Below are 20,295 nucleotides of genomic sequence, written 5' to 3'. Positions count from 1 at the left end.
TTCCTCGTGCTTGAAGCTGGGCTGTCCCGGCTCCTCACTTGGCCTGAGCTGCTTCGGCAGGTGGAGCACCTGTATCTGTGCAGTGAATTAGCCACTGAACATGTAAATGGACGAGGAGGTAGGGCAGGGCGGGCTCCCCAGGAGCGCACAGGGGCCGCGGCCTCCGGGGAACCCGCACCCGCCCTCCGCACAGTGCGCCTGGCTGAGCCACCCCGGCTCCCACCGCCGCCGAGGCAGCTCCGCTTGCCGCAGCGCCATTCGCCCCAGCCTGTGTCGTTTTCCTCCAAATATCCTTGGAAACGGGGCTGCAGGATGCATCTGGACGCCAGGCTCGGGGCGCCCGGACTGGGCCTGGGGAGGTGCTGGGAGGGTCGGTGCCCCGGCAGCCTCGGCATCGGGCTGCGTGCCCACGCGCGCACCGACGGGGTGTTGGGGCGCACGAGGACGCCCGGCCGGGCGCTGGGGAGCCGGGCACCTCCCCCGCCCCCCCCCCCCCCCAGGCTGTGGGCGAGGCTGCAAGCGGGGGCGGAGGGAGCAGACAGAGAAGAGGAGGGGACCTGGGTGCGGCCCCACCTACGGGAGGGAGGGAGGCTCGGCCTCGGCGCAGCGGCGCTCACCGGGACACCTGCCCTGGGTGAGCCCACGCGCTGGGGTGGCAGCGGCAGGCCAACCGCGGGAACCCATCTCGGTAACGGCAAGGTCCGGGCGGGAGCATAAAGCGGAGGAAGAGCCGAGAGAGGCCGCGGGGACAGCCGCGGGGACACCTGCGCGGAAAACCAGACAAAGCGAGCGCCGCGCCAGAGGGCCACGCACCTGCACGGAGGGCGGAGGGGCAGGCGGTGCGGGGGAGAGCAGAGCTGGAGCCCCGGGTGGCGGGTGGCGCCGGGCCCGCAGCGTCAACGGAGGAAGAGGCCGGGCCGGGAGGCCGGGAGGCTTGGACTTGGTGCTGTGCCACGGGAAGGCCACGGGCCACCTGGTGCACCTGAGAAGGGGCCCCTACGTGTGTTCCACGCCGGGCGGCGAGGGGGCCTGGGGTCCCAGAGGAGGCGCAGTGCTGACCCAATGGGCGGGGGCTCCAGCGCAGGTGCAGTGCAGGCCCGATGGGCGAGCTCCAGCGCAGGTGCAGTGCAGGCCCGATGGGCGGGCTCCAGCTCAGGCGCAGTGCTGACCCCATGGGCGGGCTCCAGCGCAGGTGCAGTGCAGGCCCCATGGGCGGGCTCCAGCGCAGGCGCAGTGCTGACCCGGTGGGCGGGCTCCAGCACAGGCGCAGGCGCAGTGCTGACCCGATGGGCGGGCTCCAGCACAGGTGCAGCGCAGGCCTGATGCGCGGGCTCCAGCGCAGGTGCAGTGCAGGCCCGATGGGCGGGCTCCAGCGCAGGCGCAGTGCTGACCCGATGCGCGGGCTCCAGCACAGGTGCAGTGCAGGCCTGATGCGCAGGCTCCAGCGCAGGTGCAGTGCAGGCCCGATGGGCGGGCTCCAGCGCAGGCGCAGTGCTGACCGATGCGCGGGCTCCAGCGCAGGCGTGCGAAGCGGCCGGTTGCGGGCAGGCCGGGCACGGACCGCGGGTTAGCGGAAGGCGTGGGAAACGGGTGGCGGAGAAGGTTCCCAGGTGGTTTTCCGCAGTGGAGCTCCGGGAGCGCAGGTGCCATGTAGACGAGGGGCCTGCGCTTGGTGCTCTGGGAGCATCCCGGCGGGGGTGCACGTGCGCTGCGGAGCAGGTGCGAGGCCTTCGGGGCTCGGCCAGGTGTGTGCAGCCCCGTGACCACCACCGGGCCCGCCGGGACAGCGACCAGGCGAGGTAGAGACCGTTTCCGTCACCGCCCGGCGTTCCCTCGGCCCCCGGGGACGAACTTCACGGCCTGTGGTTTCTCCAGGGTCACCGGAGTGGAAGTGGACGGAGCCACGCGTGTCGTGCCGGCGGGTGGCGGCCTCCACGCAGTCCGGGCAGCGTCGGGAACCTCCTCCGAGCGCGGCCCTCTGGGACGTCCCGCCGCGCTTCTCCGCCACGGATGCAGCCCACCCGCTCCGCCCCGCCCGCCCACGCAGCCCCCGCGCACGCGTCTTCCTGCTGCTGCGCTTGGAGGCCGCGGGCAAAGTGCAGGTTTCCCTACGAGAAACCGAGGGGCGCTGGCCAAGTGGCCCCCGTGGGCGGTCCCCGCTGCCCCAGGCAGGTGAGCCCGGCGAGGCCGGCCCTCCCTGCAGGTGCAGGGGCTGCGCGTTGCACTGCGAGGCTCCCTCGGCTCGCACAGCCACGGGGGTGCGTGGACTCCGTGGGGAGCCAGGACGGGAGGCCTGGGCAGCCGGGGGGCCCGGAGGAGATCAAGGAGCGCGGTCCGCACTGCAGCACCGGGCACCTGGGAGAGGGAGCGATGCGGCTGACGTGGTGAATGGCCGCGTGGGTGCAACACGCAGGAGAAGCGACTCGACCTGGAACCACTGTCGTTGACCTGGACGCGAGCAGCGGGAAGGGTGCGATGTGGGGCCTGAGGGCCGGTGCGCAGGCGGCGAGCAGAGGACCAAGGCCCGGGTGGCACAGGCTGTGGGCTGCCCCAACGCTTTCCTCCTTTATTCTCGTTAAAAGAAATCTCACTTTATTCGCGGTGGCGGCGCACGTGAGCGGGAAGACCACGCTTCCCAGCGCCCTGCAGGAACCACCCTTCAGAGGGGCTGGTGATGCTCGCTGGTGCACGTGCGGGAGCGCTCCGGCGAAGCGGGAGGTGCCCGTGCCACCTTCACCACCCTCCTGCCCCCTTCCAGCCCCAGATGCCACCTGCTGCCTCAGGTGCAGCCGACCTCAAAGGGGGCTGGCCGCGGGGAGGGCAGAGGAGGAAGGCTGAGCCCTTAGGCCCCGTGGTCCCTGGGGCTGCTGGGTTAGCCCCCACTGCGACCTCCAGATGGCTCTTCTTGGAACCCCGACGTCTGAAGGCGATGCATCTAAGTCAATTAGCAGCTATGTGTATTTCCTAAATGATTTAGATCGCAGACCTCAGGATGAATTCAATTCTGCCCAATTAATCTATAAATTTAATGCGATCCCCCAATGAACAGCAACATGATTTGTTCTGGAATTAGACAAGCTGATGCTAAAACTCACACAGGAAAAGAAAGCAGCAGAAACAGCTCAGGAAACTCCCAAACAGACGTGCGCACGGGGAGGTGACCAGTGCTGGGGCGACCGGCTGAAACTAGCAGACACGACGTGTGGTGGTGGTTCCTGGACAGTTAGCGTGGCCAGCGGGACAGGAGGCGGACTCCGGGAATAGGGCCGGGTGGGTAAGGACGTTCAGAGCACCAGGCGCAGGCTTCCACACAGGCTTCCGTTCTTAAACTCCTGGGAAAGCAGGTGGGCCGTTCAGTAGCTTGGAACAATGACGTCAACCCAGAGAAAATTACTGTTAACTCCAGACGTGGGACATCAGCAGGCATCTCAAATTAGGGCATGTTCCACGTGGGTCAAGAATCTAGACGTGGATGAAAAACGATCCGTGTAGTAACTGGGAGAATCATCAGCAGTCGGAGAGGCCTTTCTAGGAAAAAACCCAAAAAAACAAAAACAAAAACAAACCAAAAAACCATGCCAAGAAATCATGAAATAAAACCTGGGTAAGCCGGGATTACATAAAAAATACTTAAAAATTCCGCACAGCCAAACCCACCACAAGTAAAGCCAAACAACTAACAGCTGACCTCAGAGCAAGGTCCGTTTCTCTACCAAGAACTCCTACAAAATAAGTAAGACCAAGGGCCCCAAAGAACCCTTGGGGCCAAGGGACACGCGGCTCTTCCCCGGGAACAGACGGGCTTTCGCTGGAGCGACAACAGCTGCAGACTGAGTCCCTGTCACCCAGGGGCGGAGTCTCAGGCCTGGGCTGGGAGAGCCTCTGGGGACCCGTTCTCCTCCCCTGGCGGTCCCGCCAGTGCAAGGGCCTCCCCGCCTTCTCCCCCCAGGCTGCGTTTTCTACGCCCTGTTGTGCGGAGGCTCCTTGCTGGTCTTCCCGGAGGGGCCAAGGCCGAGCTGGACCCGCCCAGGCCCTGAGCCACCGCAAGTGCTGCTGGGGCCACCGTCCTCATCCCCTCTGTCCTCTCCCCTCCCTTCCCTCCCTCCATCCCCTCTCCCCCTCCCTCTCCTCCCCCCTCCCCTCTTCTCCCCTCCCCCTCCCTCCCCTCTGCCTGCCTTCCCACCTCCCTTCTTTTCTCTCTCTCTCTCTTTTTTTTAAAAAAGATTTTATTTATTCATGAGAGACACACACACAGAGGCAGAGACACAGGCAGAGGGAGAAGCAGGCTCCCTGCAGGGAGGATCACGCCCTGGGCTGAAGGTGGCGCTGATCTGCTGGGCCACCCACGCTGCCCTCCCGCCCCCTTCTGCACCGAGAGCCTGGTCTGTGTGGGGAGGGGAGGCTCAGCCCCTGGCCGCAGGCCCCTCAGGGTCTCACCCCTGGGCAGACAGTGCGCCTCTGATGGGGGAGGATGGCAGAGGTGCTGGCGTGGTCTTTCTTTGGGAATCTGGGACCCGTGCTGCTGCGGCGCCCCTCACCGCAGCCTGTTCCCGGTGCTGGCCCGTCCCTGCCCTCACCTGGGACCCCCGGGTGGGGGCCCTGGCCTGGTGGGGATGGCACACAGGCCTCAGCACTGCCCCCTGTTGCACAGCCTGCATCTCTTTTCCAGGGGCCTGCAGCTGGCACGCCTCTCCCTGCTGGGCGCCCCAGTGACCAGCCAGAGGCGCGGCCAGGGACCCCAGGACGGGAGGGTGGGGAGTTGGGGCTCACGGTGGAAGGAGCCTCCTGGTGGCCTGGAGCAAGAGCCCCCTGACGCACACCTCCCCTCCCGCCCTGGGCCCTGGTGGGTGACTGCATCCTCAGGTCCCGGGGCAGCAGATTGTCATTTCCCCGTGAGAACTGCGTCCTGTCAGTGTCTGTCTTCCTGAATGGACCAGCACTTGTCTCTGGCTCCGTGTCCTGGAGTCTCGCGGAAACACCCGCCCTCCTTCCGAGGTCTCTGTGCAGGAATGTCCAAGGTGAGAGGCCCTCGGGCCGCAGGGCTGACTCTGTGTCCTGTCCCAACGGCGGGCGGGCCCGTGGCCCCTCTGCTCTGACCCTGACCCCGACCCCCCCCCCCCCCCGTGTCTGTGCAGGAGGCTCCTTCGCCCCCCCACACGCAGTCCTTCCAGCCCAGGCCCCGGTCCCATTCCCCTGTGGGGCAGCTGGCGGTGGGGCAGGTGACATCTGCGGGTGGCTGAGAGACCGGCTTCCAGGGCTCCTTGAGCCCACGCGGGAAGAGTCTTGGCTCACCGGCGCCCTGACGACAGACGGGCGTCTCACTGCAGCTTCCCGGAGCGACGAGCGTCCCCAGGAAAGCGGTCGTTGACTACCGGTGAGCCAGGAGCCCGCCAAGCATACGGCGCCTCCTCCACCCCTTCTGGCGTCGCTCCTCCCCAGCGGCTGCACAGACGGCCCCCAGCCCTGCGTCTGCAACCTGCCCTCCTCCCCCTTGCACGGAGCCCGGGCCCCGCGGGCGAGCGAGCAGGACCCAGGGGCACGAGGAGGGACGGGTCAGCTCCTCTCCGCCCTTCCCCTTGACAAGTCGGGGCTGCGTCCCTGCACGTGCTGTTGGGGATGAGAGGTGCTCCGCGGGGGGGCTCCAAGTGGCGAGGTGCTGCCCGGCGCCCCCCCACCAGCCGCCGCCAGCCCTGCCTTGCCTGCCCCCTGCCCCCCCCAGCCTCGGATGTCCCCCAGGCCCTCAGGAGCCCGGGAGCAATGGTGTGGGGGGTGGTGGGGTGCAGTCCTGTTGGAACGACAGCCAGTGGCTTCTAGGAACCCAGTGTTTTCGTGACAGGTGCCCTGGAGGCACGGCACCCCGGGGTGTGTGGGCCGTGGGACGGAGGGCTCCCTGAGCTGGGCCGGAGCCCTGGGTGGGACCCCAGGTGGGACACGCCTGGCAGGGGTGCAGCTTAGGGAGACTGAGCAGTGGAATGGACAGCGGCAGCAGCAGATTACGGGTCTTTCCTCCCCTCCTGCTTCTGGATTGTGCGCTCCGGAAAAGGGCCCCCGTGCTGGGAGGCAGAGGGGGTGCTGAGCATCCTGGGGGGGGCAAAGGGGTGCTGAGCATCCCGGGGCAGGGTCAGGGGTGGGGTTGGGAGCCTCAGGTGCTGTCGTCCAGCACCCGCCTGGGGCTCGATGCCAGCCCCCTGCCTGGCATCGTCCGGTAATGTGGGCCTGGCTCAGGCTTTCCGAGATGTGGGCCTCGGACCCCACCCGCCTCTGGGCGGCCCCAGTTGGCACCTGCGGCCAATCGCTGTGGGCCGTGAGCGAGACGCGGAATGACAGCGCTGTGCCAGCGGCTGGACAGGGGTCCACTCGAGACCTTGCCTGCTGCTGCTGCGACGTGGGGCCAGTCCCTTTGCCTGTCTGTGTTCGTGTCCCTATTCCTGAACACACAACCAAGGGTGGGACCCGTGTCATCAGCCGGTGGTGACGATGGGCGGGCCGATGCTGGTGGAGGCTTTGGATGGTGCAGGGCTGCGGGGGGAGATTCATCACCGTTGGCCTGGTTGTGGGGGGAGGGCCTGGGGAGCGTGGCGAGGGGTGGCTGTCGTGAGTGTGGGGTTGGTGCAGCCGGGGCCTCCGTCTGGAATGGGGGATGGTGACCGTCAGTCCTTTCCCCTCAGGCCGGGGTGTGTGTGCCTGCTCTTGGGGGACAGAGCCCCCGACATGCAGGACTGTGCCAGCAGCATACACCTGCCCGCCGCACAAATTAACCGCGAGTCTCTGAAACCTACTTAAATAAGGACTTTCTTTCGGCCTCCCCCGGGGGAGTGCAGAGTGGGAGTGAGGCCTCCGTCCTGCTGAGCGCCCCCATCTCCAAGGGCCCGAAAGAAGGAAAGGTGAAGGCGCGGCCAGCGACCCGGGGCACTGCACAGCACCCTCCGGGACGAGCTCGGGGACTGCTGGGCTGCGGCGTCACCCTCTCCTCACGTGGCATGGTGGCTCCTGGGGAGGGCTGCCCGACCGTGGCCCCGTGACAACCCCCCCCCCCCCCCCCCCCCCCCCCCGCCCCGCCCCGCCTTGGGAGCTCCCGGGCTAGTGTGGTTCCAGAGCCACAGCGCCAGCACCACGTGGGGGCTCTGGCACATGCACCTGCTCCTGCCCCCTCCCCCTGCCCGCGGCCTGCTGCAGGGGAACCTTCTGGGGGACTGGCAAGCTGCCGAGCACCCCGAGGCCCACGGGCGTTTGGGCACCTTTGGCGGAGCCGAGAACGCTCAGGAAAGCCTCTGGACTTGTTCGAGGGGACACGGCCACCGTGCCGCCTCCCAGGGACAGAGGGCTGGCGTCGTGTCCTGGGCGCCTACCTGCCCTGAGAGCCCTCGGGGGTCAGAAGCCACACGTACAACATCTGGGCCCGCGGTCACCTGTGCGGGCCCGTCTTCCCACGCGCCCCCCAGGCTGGTGACCGCTGTGGACTGGACGCCGGTGCGCCCTGGGTCACGCGGGGCAGCCTGAGCCCCGGATGGGGGCCTCTGACGGTGGTGGGGCCGCCAGGTGGAAGTGGCGCCCGGAGGGGGAGACGCGAGGGGCGGCCTGCGTGTCGGCGTGGGCCCCGCGGGCGAGCAGCAGTGGCCGGTGTGCGCGGCCGCCCTGCCCCTTCCCCGGGGGAGCCCCCGACACCGGCCGGGCCGCCGCCCTCCGGCGGGGGTGGCCCTGCGCGCTGGCTGCGGGGGCGCAGGGCACGGAGAGGCGGGGGCGCGGGACCAGCCCCAGGTGGAGACTCGGAGGAGCTCTGAAGGCAGCGCCGCCTCCCCGCCGCCTCCCGCCCTCGCGCTTCCGAATCCCGATGCGGGCTGGCCCCGACACACCTCGCGGCGCCGACGGCACGCTCCGGGGCTTGCGAGCTGCCCGGCAGTGCCCGCCCTGAGGACCCCCGGCCGCAGCACGTGCACCTGCGTGAGCGAGCTGCACGCGCCCCGCGGAAGGACACGCGGACGGACACGCGCGGCAGGACACGGGCGGCAGGACGTGCAGGACACGAGGCCCTGGTCCTCCCGGCGCAGGGATGTTGCCCCGCACCCGGGCGTCGGGGCGGGGCTGTGGCCCGGGTGTGCGGCCCTGGGCGGTCGCGCTGGGAGGGGCCGCCCCGCGTGGGCGGGGGCCGGCGGGCTGCGGGGGCCTCGGGCCCAGGGCCTTGGCGTCCCTGCTCGGCGCTGGGTTCCCGCCTGCCCGCCTGCCCGCCTGCCCGCCTGCCCACCTGCCCACCTGCCCACCTGCCCACCTGCGTCGTCCGCGAAGCCGCCTCGCGAGGAAGGACAGTGCACTGCCGGGCGGGCGGACCTCCGTGGCCCGCGGGCGGACAGTGCACGGGGCCTGCCCGACGCCGGCGGGGACGCGCGGGGAGGACCTCGGCGCAGCGGCCGCGGGGCCGGGGCGGGCGGTGGGGCCGGGCTCGACCGAGGGCCGGGAGTTCGGGCTCCCGCTCCGCTGTCCCGGAGGCTTAGGGGCCAGGGCTGCGGGGCGGATCGTCCTTCGCTGTGCCCCCCCCACGGCGCCCGGGAGGTCGGCGGGATGGCCCCTTCTTGGACGGGGCAGCGGAGCCAGGGCGCCAGGGAACGGGCTTTGTGTCCGGCTCCCGGCGGGGCCCCGCGTGCCCAGGGCGCTCGGGTGGGGACGATCACGCAGCCGTTGGTCGCTACCTGGGCGGGAGCCTCGGTTGGCTGCAGCGGAGAGAGGGCGGCGACAGGGCACACCCGGTGACCCTGCGCGGAGCCTCCAGTGAGGCGGGGGGCAGGGGGGCGGGCTCCTGCAGGGCCGGGGGGGCGGGAGCCACGACAGCACCGGTCCCGGCAGCCACCCGCCCTGCGGGAGCTGGAGCAGGTCGCCAGGGGAGCCCGGAGTCCTCCGTGGAGCCCCCAGGGCTCGGCACGCTGCACCCCTGCTCGGGCGCGGAGCCGGTGACGCTCCACCCCTGCGGCGCCCCACGGACGGTGCCGAGAGCCGGGCGGGCCCCCGTGCCCGGGGCTGGGCCGCCAGGGCAGGCGCCGGGTGGGAGCGAGGGGTCCGCCCTGGCCCGGGCGTGGAGGCTCCGGGAAGGCTGAGGCCTGGGGGGAGCCGCCTCCAGGCAGCCCCCCAGGGTCACCTCCTGGCCGGGGGCGCCGCGACCCGACCCTGAGGCGCCGCGTGGCAGGGGTGATGTTGCTCGGCACCTTGCACTTGCCCCACCCCGTGTCCTGGGGAGCCGGGCCCTGAGGACACAGACTGCGCGGCCTCCCCGCCTAGGAGCCTTCTAGCCGCGCCCCAGAAGCACCTGATTCCAGGAGAACCGCAGGGAGGACGTTCCCAGTGCCCACCTCTGGCCGTCCGCCACACCCCTCCCCAGGCCCTGGCGATGACCCCCAGCTCCGATGGCATCTGCCCTGCCGCGTTACTCCCCCTTCCTCGCGGGCATCAGCAGCAGCGCTGGCCTGGCTCCGGCTGCGCCCTGACACCTGTGGCTTGGCCTCGGGGCTCGGCTGGGATGGCTCCCAGGTGACGGGCAAGGGCTGCCAGCCAGGGCCCAGGGAGGTGGAGCACACATCAGTGGCCCCTGAGAGCTTGGGGGCGTGTAGGCAGCACCCCCAGGCCTTCCTGGCCACTACCACCTGTGGCGCGACCTGAGGGCTGCTGAGCTCCAAGCAAAGAGCAGAGAGGCCCGTGAGGTCAGGGGCCTGTCCAAGGCCACCGGACTCGGAAGCTGAAGTGCCCACGCCTGAAGCCAGGTCTCCTGACAGCCGAGCCCGGGCCCCCACCTGTATCTTGGGACCTGCCCGGAGCCATGTTCACTGGCTGGCGAGTGTCCGATGAGCCCCCTCTGGGTCCCCCAGGTGTCAAGCTCGTGTTGTGAGTCAGAGTCTTTGTCAGTGGGGTCTTTCTCAGTCCACCCGAGCCCCTGGTCCACACAGGGCCTTGGGGAGAGAAGATGCCCCAGCAGCTGGTGGTCCTGTGGGCACCAGGTGGGGGCCTTGGGGGGCGCGCCTTGCCCCTGCCTCCCCTGTACCCAGAAACTAGGCCAAGGCTCACCTGGCCGGCCTCAGCGGCACCTGCTAATGATGCCCCAGAAGCCCGCCTGCTAATTGCTTCTGCTATTTCTGGACTGTGCCCCCTCTGATGTGTCCTCCTGCGGGAGACAGAAATAACCCGGCACTTGGAGGGTAATTATCCCAGAGCACTTCCAGCGTCAGCAGACGCTCGGCAGCGACACCCAGGTCCCTGACTCAGCACGGGGGTTCCGGCCCACACCCTGGGGACGGGCGACCACGCGGGCCGTGCCCCCCTTGCTCCCGCAGCGCCGGGGCTCACCCTCGCCCTTTCGTTGGCCCTGCTCACCCTTGACCCTTCGCCATGGCCCAGCGTGTAGGGAGGAGCCCGCGGAGGCTGCTCAGGGCTGGGCTCCCCAAGCTCCTGCACCCCAGCGGCGTCTCTCCCCACGTTGGCAGAGGTGAGAGGGAAACCCGCATCGTGGGGGTCAGCCCTGCCCTTCTAGCGTCAGGGATGAGTGAACGATCGCGGCCATGGCCAGACAGTGAGGACTTGGAGTGGAGAGGAGGGTGCTGGCTGAAGACAGGAGCTTGGCTCTGAGACAGACTGCGGCCCTCTGGGGACGGTCCCCGCCCGCTGGAGACCTGGGGAGACCCAGCGCTACTCTAGTCTCTCCCCAGGGCTGCCCTTGGACGTCGTGCTCAGAAAATGCAACTCGGGCTGGCATCATCTTTTTTCTTAAGCACGGACTTGTAAGTGTACAAAACGAGGTATTAATATATGGAGAAGAACACATTTTGCAAAAAGTCCAAGGGGCCAAGTCCGAGGGGACCGGGGCAACCGGGCAGCCCCGGTGGCTCAGCGGTTTAGCGCCGCCTGTAGCCCGGAGTGTGATTCTGGAGACCCTGGATCAAGTCCCACATCGGGCTCCCTGCATGGAGCCTGCTTCTCCCTCTGCCTGTGTCTCTGCCTCTCTCTCTCTCCTCTCTGTGTATTCTCATGAATAAATAAATAAAATCTTAAAAAAAAAAAAAAAGAGTAGGCAACCGAGGGCTTGTGTGGAAGAACTATGATTCACAGAGCAGAAGGGGAATGTGAAGTCAGCTTTTTGGACGATGTAAAGTATCTGCATCAGTAGTTCAAAGGCATTTAAGTAACATGCGTGTTTTAAAATCATTTTTATTGTGGCAAAATATACATCACAAAAAATTTACGCTGTAACCATTGTAAGTGTCTGGGTGGTAGGTTCACACTGGGTGAGAACACCACCACCTCCCTCCAGGACTTCATCATCCCCACGGAGCCCCTGCCCCTCGAGCCCTGCCTCCCGTTCCTGCCCCCCCCCCCCCCCCGCCCCGGCAGCCGCCTTCCTGTATCTCACGTCAGTGAATCTGTTCCAGGTCTTGTAGAAGTGGAGCCGCACATGGCCATGGCCATCCTGTGGCGATGGGCTTACCTCGCTCAGCGTTACGCCCTCGAGGTCCCTCCACGCTGCAGCAGGTGCGGAGTTGCCTTCCTTCTTCAAAGCTGAATAACACCCCGTGCATGCACGCGCCCATTGTGTGGAACCAGGTGTCCACGGAGGGACAGTTTGTGTTGCTTCGGTCCCTTGGCTGTCGGGAGCCACGCCGCCGTGAGCCTGCATGTGCGAGTGTCTGACCCAGTCCCCGCCTCCGGCTCCTCGAGTTTAGACCTGCCGCACCGTTTTACACTTCCCCCAGCACTGCAGATTCCGGTTCCTCCATGTTCTCACCGGTATTTATTAGGTCCTCTATTTTGATGACATTTATCCTAATGACTGGGAAATGGTACCTTACGGAGGCTCCAGTTTGCCATTTACCGAATGACTAGTGGTGGTCAGAAGCCTTTCGTGTGCTTCTTGGTCATTTGTGTATCTTCTTCGGAGAAATGTCTGCTCAAGTCCTTTGCCCATTTTAGAGTTTGGCTATTTGTTGTTTATGGAGTAGAATACTCATAGGTTCAAGCTGGAGAGGAATTTTGGCTCAGGATGGATCCTACTTGAGTCTCAGCTGTATCTGACTTGGATACTCAGGTGAGTCTTTGGACTTGATACCGGAATGAGCTAAGACTTTGAGGGACCCGGGGACTCCAAAGCCTCAGAGAACCATGCGGGACATGATTGAGGGGCCAGGAGCACGACCAGGAAAGGGTCCTCTCCTGTTGGTGTGCTTTGGGGTCCTGCAGCCCCTCCCTCCCAGGGGGAGTTAGCAGGATCACGCACTACAAGAATGAGTGTGAGTTTTAAGGCCATTTCTGAAAAATCTTCATTCCAACCTCAGGCTCCCTATTTGCTGATCTGAGACCTCAAGGTCCTTAAACCTCAGTGGCCTCCTCTACGAGAGGGACACTAGTGACACCTGAGCGAGACCATACCCCGATGTCGGAGCGTGGCCTGTGGCAGACTCTGGAAAAGCTGGCTGCCTGGCCCTCCGCCCTCCCCTCCCGCCCTCCCCTTTACCCCCCCCCAGCTACAGGCTCTTTCCTGACATATTGGCCCCCCCAGCTTCCCAGGTAAAGGCCACACTTCACACCGGGCATCTGTTCCTCTGCCTGCTTTTCCTCTGTCTCCTGGAAATCCTTCAAGGTCAGCTCCTCCGAAGCCCGAAGCCCGACTGCTCCACTTGCTTGGGGAGACGGTCTCCATGGCAACCAGTGTGGCTGCTCGGCCCCTCCTCCTTCTCCCCAGGCTCACAGCTCGGCCCTGGTGTCCAGCCCGAGCCACCCTGCTCCTAGGTAGTTCCATTGGGGCCTGCAGGATCCCCCACCCCAGAGTGCCCTGGGCCCCGCCCGTGACTGCGGCCAAGTGAGCAGAGGGGGTTAGGGGAAGGCTTCGGGCCAGCTGCATCCGGCAGCTGGGCAGAGGGCGTGAGGCCGCGGGGGCCTGCACTGCGCCCCCTCCTCCAGGGAAAGGGGAAGGTGCCCCAGGAGGAAGGGATGATGCCCCACTAGGGAGACGTCGCTCTATTTGGGGCCAAATTGAAGCCAGTTTTACATAATGCAATTGGCTTTGTAGATGCTCGGCCTCCGGGGAATTCATGATGGATGCGGCCTGTGTCCCCATCCCCCCATCCCTCCTCCTTTCCTGCAGGCAGAGGAGCGGGCTCTGCTCTGCGGGAGCGCACCAGGGCCCTGTTCTCACCCACCCCCGGTGGAGGGAGGTGGGCCCTTGGGGGGGGGGCGCCGAGGGGGCCAGGCTGGCGGTGGCTTGGGCTGCTGCCCAGAAACCTGCCGTGGCTTCCTTCCCTCCATCCCCCATAATGGGCCAGAACCCCAACATCCTTGCCACCGGCCTCTCAGCCCTGCTTGTGACTCAGCAAGTTCTCAGGGTCTGCTCTGAGCTCAGGGCCCCCACCCAGCTCCCTGTGAGCCATCTGCACCCTCACGTGGCCAGACCAACCCTGCAGGGCCCGGGGCAGTCTTGCCCCGGCCCATCCCTTGGAGGGCCAGGTCCATCCGCCTTGGCTGGTGCTGGGCGCCCTCCCTGACCTCCGGGGGCCAGGCAGTGCCCACGTGCACCTCCTTGGGCTGGGACCCCAACCCCTCCCCCTCCCCCTCCTCCCACCCCTCCCCCTCCGGCCAAGGCTCCTCCTCCCCCACCCCTGCCAGGCTCCCTTGTGCCCCCCTTCCCCCCACCTCTCCACAGGGGCTCACCCGTTCCTCCCCCACCCCTGTGCAGGAGCTCCCCTCCCCCACCCCTCCACCGGGCTCCCGTTCCAGTATCCTCGCAGTGGGGGTCAGACGCGAGGACCTGAGGGCCCAGGGCCCAGGCCAAGGGCTGCCCCATGATTCCCCAGGGTCCCACGAAGGTGAGGGCGTGGCTGAGCTCAGAGGCAGGTTGGTGTGTCCCGCCCCCTCCCTGTGCACCTCACCCCCTCTGCTCCCCCCCTTCCCCTCCCGAGGAGGCACAGGGCCAGCGCCAGGCTCAGGCGAGGCTGCACGTGGCATCTGGCCCCTGCTGCAAGGACGTGCCTTCCGTTCCCAAGGCCTGTTGCTGGCAGGTGCCAGCTCTGAGCAGAGACACCTGCGCCCGACCCCAGGTGTCCCCTCCGTGGCCCCGGGCATCCCACTGGCTCTGTGTCGGCTTCTCCGGGCTTCTAGACCTGACCCAGGCCAGCTCTCCGCACACTGGCCTTGGGGGGTGCCCGCCTGTCCTCCGAGCACCGAGCACCCAAGGCTTCGTGCCCAAGCGCTACGTGCCCGGCTCAAGGTGTATGTCTGGGGACAGCACACCATGGAGGGGCCGGTGTGCCCTTGTCACCCCTGGGCATCCTGGAGCTGCGGTTGTTCTCATCTGACAGCCCACGTGGTCCCCAGGCAGGGCCAGCACCAGGCCGGCGGGGTGGGCGCCCCTCCCCGTGCCACGGCCTCCCTGACTGCAGAGTGTCGCAGGTGCCCCTGAGCCCCAGCGGGGTGGGGTCTGCAAGTGTGTCGTCTTCTGTCTGGAGGCTTCCGGGCCCGCTGTGCCCTCACCGCTCCCCGCAACTCCCAGCGTGGGGGTGCGCTGTGCCCACGGGCCTGGGGCTCCCCTCAGCCTGTGACGCGCCTACCTGGTCCGTGCGCCCGCCCAGGAGACGGCCAAAGCCCAGGGACAGGCTCTCACTGCAAAGATTTCTTCTTGCAAAGAGCGGAGGCTCCTCCTTCGACCCTGGGCAGCTCCCACAGCGGCCACCGCCCCCGTTGCTCCAGAGGAGGAAGAGGGAAGTGCTGCCGGGCTGGGCTAAGGGGGTGGCTCCCTCCATGGACAGGCTGCGGGCGCCGTGGGCCCTGGCAAGGCGGTGCTGCTGCCACAGAGCCTGGCCCTGCGTGTCCGCGGGGGTGGGCAGGCAGGTGGGGGCCCGGGGGCCCAGATCCCCAGGGATGCAGGCGCTGTGTCACCTATGTCAGCTCACTTCATCCCCGTAGGAGCTCCGAAGGGATTTATTCTTGGAGAGAGGACAGGACTTCTTGTCCAAGCTGAGACTCTTGGGAAGGGACACCAGATGTCCACCGGCGAGGTCGCGAGTGGCTCCGGGGCCCAGGGGTGCCCGTACCTGCAGACCCCGGAGGTGAAGCTGGAGGACCCCCACCCCGTCCCCACCGGTCCCACGACCCCAGCAGGTGGGCTGTGGAAGCCCCAGGGGGTGTGCTGGGCAGGACAGGTCAGCAGCAGCCTCAGGGCCCTCAGCCCTTGGGGGGGGCTCCTGTGTCCTGGGTCATGCGTGGCCACCTGTGGCCTCTCCCTGCCGTGGGCCCGGGGCCAGCCTTGTGGGGCAGCCCGTGCCTCGGCAACGATGCTCCACGTGAGTGTGCACACATTCGGGGACACGCACCCGCACACGCACGCTCTTGGGCTGCTGTCTCAGGGGCTGCATGTGGGCTAAGTCGTGTTTTGCCGCAGACAAATGAGAAGAGGACGGCACATTTTCTGGTGCTCACTCCCGCATCCCGCGTCGATCTGTTGATGACCTGTGTCCCAGGCAGTGTCCCAGTCGTGAGGAGACCGTAGCTTAAACGGGTTTTTTAAGGCCATAACCCCAAACCCGACATTTTACTGGGGGGACACGCGCAATAACCAAATGACAGCAGCACAAAGTAAGTTTTAAACTCTCAGGGATTTGCAGGTGCTCTGAGGTCACCTAAGCCAGGGTGACGGGGACATGGGTTCAGAAGCCGACGAGCATGAGGGACTCGGGGGCTTGGGGCAGGTTGATGCCCAGTGGCCTGCAGACCCCCGGCTCAGCCGTGGGTGTGCGAGAACAGGGGCACAGAGCCCCGGGGTGAGGGGGAGGCCCAGGCCCCAGGGATCTGGCCCGCGGCCGCCCCCCACCTGGCACACACCGCACCCTCCCCAGCATCTCTGTCCTGCCCGCCTCCCCCAGGCAGTGCCCCCAGGCTCCCTCTCCCAGGGTATCCTCCGCATTTGCCATCCTTGCTCTCTGGTCACCTCCTCAGACGCTTGCAGTCCGGGAGGGACAAGAATGTCCCATCTCTGCTCCTGGAAAAGACCGTGTATGAGGGCAGCCAGGCAGCCCCGGCCTGCGAGCTCGTCTGCAGACCCGCCTCCCCGCCGCCCCCGGACGGGGCCTCCCTCACGAGGGACCTGCTGTGGGCTTGGCCTCTCTGCACAGGGCCAGCGGCCTGTGTGGGGCCGATGGGCGGGTGGCACGGTGCCAGGCACCCAGCAGGTGCCCCGCGGACACTGGCAGCCCTGGGCATTCGTGTGGTTGAGCGCGTGGTGAGCACCTGGTATCGGTGCGTATTCCGTAAAGGGCCTTGGGGTGTGACCCTCACGCTGGCCAGGGTGCCATTAACACCCCGCTGCTGCAGGTGAGAATCCCTGCGGTAGGAAGGCCAAGGCTCCGCGGGGCGTGGACGCCACACAGTGGCTCTGAGGACGACTCGGTGCCAGGCACGCTTGCTGGCGTGTCCTTGGCCTCCAGGCACCGTGGCCGGGGTGGGGGGAGCGGACGGCTTTCTGGCAGCTGCGTGTGGGGGCCCTGCGCCTCCCTTCTCTCTCCTGCGGGTCGGAGGGGGATGGAGCCGCGGGTGGCCGGCGAAGCAGGGCTTGAGCTGGAACCCGTTAGGGCCCCAACGTGAATCAGAAGCCTGCTGGAGGGAAGCTTCGTGTATGATTAACGCTGGTGGGGGGAGGAGGCAGCCAGGAGCTCCAAATGAGCTGCCGTCCTCGAGCAGGCCCAGCAGAGCTGGAGTAAAGTGATTCCGTTTGTCGGCCTTCAGGGCCTCATGGTGCCAGGGACCCTGACGGTCAGCGCCGTCCTGTGCGCTCGAGGCCCGCGGGCGCCCGAGCCCTCCTGGGTGCGTTCCGGACCTTGATCTCCAGGCAGCCCTCCAAGATCTCGGGGGTCCCACTTTACAGACCAGGAGCCTGAGGCCAATAGACTTGCTCACGGCAATGTCGCCCGCGAGGCCTGTCCATCCCCGAAGCCAGTGTGACTGCTTCTGCTGCCCCTCCTGGGCCTCGGAGGCCGTGCTCCACGTTTTGACTCTTTCTGCTGTGTGATTCTGACTGAGTCGCTCACGACTCTCCAAGGCCAGCTCTTTGCCCGGGAAGAGGAGCTAGGGCGAGCTGCGTGTGCGCAGCTGGGGACGGCCCGGGGCGCGGGGGGGGGCGCGCCTTTGCACTGCTCATCCCCTGTGAACCTGTCGTGGCTGGGCTGGGTCTCGGCAGGGGTGCCGACCACGGGCTCTGCTGGCAGCTCAGACACGGGGCCCACCTTGATGCGGGCCCTCTGGGTAGGGCCGTCTGGGCCGGGGAGCTGCCCGGGATGGCCCCCTCGGACTGTGGACAGGGACAGGCAGCAGGAGCTGAGAGCCGACGCTGAGCCGTGCCCTCCCGCCGTCAGGGCTCCACAAGTGCAGATTTCAGTGACATAGCTGGGGGCTGGGTGCAGGTGGTCCCGGCCCAGAGGCTCAGCAGAGGGATCCAGAGCTCTGCACCAGGACCCGTGCTCCACCCAGCGTGGGGGTGGGCAGGGAGGTGCTGTCGTGACCCTGTCACCTGCACGGGAGGCAGTCTTCTCCTCCCTGCTGACCCCCCCACTCTAGCTCGTGCCCCTACTGCGTCGAAGGCCCCCGTGAGCGGGGTGTCTCCTAAAAATGAAGCAGGCGGCACCTGCCCCACGTTACAGTCCTATGCCTCTGCCCGAGTCCTTTCCTTCTCTGAGGGCTCCTCATCTGAGAAATAGGGACGGTGCCATCCCCCTCAGAATGGCCAAGGGCACCGTAGCCAAGGCAGGCGCCGAATGGCAACTGCTGGTCAGAATCCGTGCAGGCGAGGGGAGGATTGACTGGAAGCTGGGGCAGTGAGTAAAAGCTGCACCTGGACAGGGAGAGGCTCCAGGTGTGCGTGAGGGTGTGCGTGCTCGCATATGCGCGTGTGCGAGTGTCTACTGTCTGCACGTGTGCATGTGTGTGGACAGAAGGGAGCTCCGCACAGAGGCTGGAGTGCCCGTGGGTGAGGAGGTGGGGAGGGCACCCAGCCCATGGGTGTCTAGGGACACGGGCTGCGAGGAGCCCGAGGCCTGGTGACAAGGGTCCTCTGCCCGCCGCCCTCCCTGAGCTAACTGCCCTGTGGACCAAAGCAGAAGCCCGCACGCCTCATTCGGTTCCAGCTGGAGGGGCGTGGGATTCGGTTACCGGAGGCTCAGCCACTGGAAGATGTGCATCTCTTTCCTTGGTCCCTTGCCTCTTCTTGCCCACTCAGGGTCACCCAGTCCCCGTGAGCATAGCAGCCAGGCCTCGGGTACAGAAACCGGTGTGGGCACGTGTGCACCACCATGTGCAAGGACTACGTGCCTGGAAAGTGAGTGCATCGGGGTAACATCTGCTCGCCCTTCGCTCTGGAGAGCTGTAGCCCTGTTACGTTTCAGGAGGCTGAGCACTGAGTGCAGGAATCTGAAATCTGACCTACTTTCCCCTCAAAGCATCTTCGCTTATGCTCCTGCCGTCCCAGCTCCCGGGCCTTGTCTCATCGGCCTCGTTGGCAGGTGACGGTGTCCTCGCCGAGTGCAGGGACCTTCCCCTCCAGCTGTGAGACCCTTCCTTTCTCCCTCTTCCTAAAGACGACCTTTTCTGAGATGCAGAAGCTGAGGCCCAAGAGATTGTTTGATGGCCTCCGAACACAATGCACAAATCTCCATGACTGTCCTCATTCTGTCCATCAACCTGTATTAAGAAAAGACACGGTGTCTTATCTTGAGTGAAGTCAAGTCTGACCAAAAAAAAAAAAAAAAGAAAAAAAGAAAAAAAATGTTGTGACAGCGACAGCAACACTAAATTAGCCACTTTTTGGCTCCCAATCTCGGGTGGATGCATGTGCGGGAATGCGGACCTGAGCGCAGCTCTTGCTGCCCCGCTTGCCTGCCAACGTCCGTGCTGTCTCCTCCGGGACCCAGAGACGCCTTCCTGGCCCCCTTGATCTCTCCCACGTTCCCGCCTCTGCCTGACGGCTCTCGCGACCACTGCAATCTATTTACTACCCGTCTTCCCCTGGCCTGTTAGTCTCCTGAGGACAAGGACCTGGTCTGCTGTGCCCTCGATGGCAGGGCGTATCATCAGGTCAGGCACACCGCGGACCCAGATAAGACTTCACTGAATGAATGAATCAGTGAATGAATGAGGGAGTGATTCAAGGCATACGCCCCCCTGTCGGCCTTCTCCGGTGGGGAAATGAGAAGGAGAGTCCTCTGGGTTGAAAAATCCCGTGAAACACTTCCTTCCAAAGAAGGAGACGGGGATAAAAGTAATTTTATGGAGAAACGTGGGCACGCGGCCTTGCCAGGTCGAGTTAGCATGAACTGAACAGCACCATCGACTAACTGGACCCAACCGACATTTATAGGATATTTCATCCACCAACAGCTGAATACACTTGCTGTTCAATGTCACATGGAACATTGACCAAAATAGACCACATTGCAGGTCATAAAACAGAGCTTAATACATTAAAAAAATAGAAATTGTGCAAATGAATGTGCAAAAATAGAATCGTGCAAATTTCACACCACAATGAAATTAAACTAGAAATTGATGACAGAAGTATAGCCGGAAAACCCCCAGATGTTTGAAGATTAAACGAGACGCTTGTGAAGAGCACGCAAGTCAAGAAGAAATTTAAAGAGAAATTTAAAAACACTTCGAACAAAATAAAAATCAAAATACGACATTACCATCTGTGGAATGTAGTGAAATCAGTGCTTAGAGGGAAGTTCTTAGGTTTGGGTGCATGTGTGAGGAAGGGAGAGAAACCTCAAGCAATAATCCAGGCTTTCACCTTTGGATACTAGAATACGAAGATAAAATCAAATTTAACGTTAGCCAAAAAAAAAAAAAGGGATAAGAATTAGACAAAAGTCAGTGAAATAAAAGTCAGGAAATCCATAAATCCATAGAGAAAAATCCACAAAAACAAAAGCTGTTTCTTTAAAAAGATCAACAAGATTGTAAACGTCTATCCAGGTTGAGTAAGGAGGAAATGGAGGGGATGCAAGTTAGTAATCTTAGAAATGAAGAAGGGACATCACTACGGATCTCACAGGCAGTTCTAAGGCTGCCGGAGGAGTCCCACGGGCAGCTCTCTGCCTTCGCGTGGTAACCGCGTGGTTAGTTTGGCATGTGAGCGCGACGGGCGATGGCGTGCCAGCCCCCGAGTCAGACCCCATTCAGGGTATTTCTGAGGGTGATTTGGGACAAGACAACATTTCAATCAGGAGACTGAGCCAAGCAGATCACCTTGCACAACACGAGTTTTGATCAGTTGGAAGCCGAACA

This window comes from Vulpes vulpes, chromosome 12 (genome assembly GCF_048418805.1).
Source record: "Vulpes vulpes isolate BD-2025 chromosome 12, VulVul3, whole genome shotgun sequence".
Taxonomy (NCBI): Eukaryota; Metazoa; Chordata; class Mammalia; order Carnivora; family Canidae; genus Vulpes; species Vulpes vulpes.
This window is presented reverse-complemented; position numbering follows the sequence as displayed.